This window comes from Quercus suber, unplaced genomic scaffold (genome assembly GCF_002906115.3).
Source record: "Quercus suber isolate HL8 unplaced genomic scaffold, Cork oak 2.0 scaffold_206, whole genome shotgun sequence".
In the NCBI taxonomy this organism is placed as follows: domain Eukaryota; kingdom Viridiplantae; phylum Streptophyta; class Magnoliopsida; order Fagales; family Fagaceae; genus Quercus; species Quercus suber.
The window spans coordinates 651,818-653,213 of NW_027069664.1; positions in this window are offsets into that span (position 1 = coordinate 651,818).

Below are 1,396 nucleotides of genomic sequence, written 5' to 3' on the forward strand. Positions count from 1 at the left end.
TGGAAGAAGAGTTCCAGGTTAAATGCATGGGGATTCCAATGCATGCAGGAGCAGGACCACCAGTATCTGGATAATTAATCACATTGAAGCAGACCTATTTGTATGAGTAGTAGTCGTGTCGAAGCTTGTTAGTTTTCCAATTGGCCTCCATCATTACCTACCTGCAAGCAATTGCCAGCTTGTTTGTCTTCTGCATTGGCAAATATCAGCCATATATACCTGCCTTCTTGCAAGAAGAACAATTAATGATTTGCTCAGTCAAGTTACTTATTGCTATCTACAAGTGCTTCTCTTATACTGGCTACCAGACGTGTCTATATATGCATGGTACATGTCCCGGGCATTCCAAGTGGAACATTCCCTAGCCCTAGCTTATTTAGCTAGCTACCCCTACCCATGTCTTTTTATGCAGATACAAATTAAGTTTGCCCACCACCCGCATTACTCAGTTTGTGAGAAGTTACTCGGTTATATCCAAATGCTACTTATACATACATACATACATACATATATATATATATATATATGCACGCTGAAATAAAGATGTTTTCCCACTGTTAGAAGTATAGATTTGCCTGCAAAACCGCTTTTTACCTGGAGGCCCGATCCAGATTCTAGACTAGCTGGTTGGGTTGAGGCCCATCAAACCAATAAGGTAGCTAGACCAACTCAACGGCGAAAATAGCCAAATAACACATTTTTGTAAACTATGTTGTAATTTAACACTGTTTTGAAAATATGTAAGGATCTACCACTTTTTGAGTACTTGAGTTTGACAAAATTGAGTTTTCCATGATAGTCGAGTACCATAAAAAATGTTCCAGCAAATTTGAAGTATATTTTTTCAAATAACTCGAGCTTTTGGAACCTGAGCTTCACGGCAAACTCAAGTTTTATAAACTCAAGTTTCAAAAAGGTGATAGATCCTTACATAACAGTAGTAGATTGCTAATTTTTTTGCTAAGTAGTGGTAGTAGGCCATTTTCACCCTGACTCAACACCCGAAACTAAAGTCCAACCAACCCAAAGAAAAGGCAAGTTGTTGGCTACCATTTGGTTAGCCTCAGCCACATATCCCCGCCTTGAATTGCATGTACCATCCAACCTACGTTGATAGTTAACTGACTCAGAGCCCCACAAAGGTTGAGCTTGATTGAGGGTACCCTATCCAATTTAGGTAGGTCAATTACAATACACTCGTTTAAAAGAGAAAACTTAATTTGTGGTTTGATACTCTAAAAGTATAGTGACATGATACTCTCTTTTCTCGCATAATGAAATTTATTATGATGTAAAAGAAGAAAGTACCCCATATAGTTGTACTCCTTATGAAATACTTAATGATGTTTTCAAAAAAGAGTGGCCATAAAACCTCATTGCCTTTCACATCGTCATT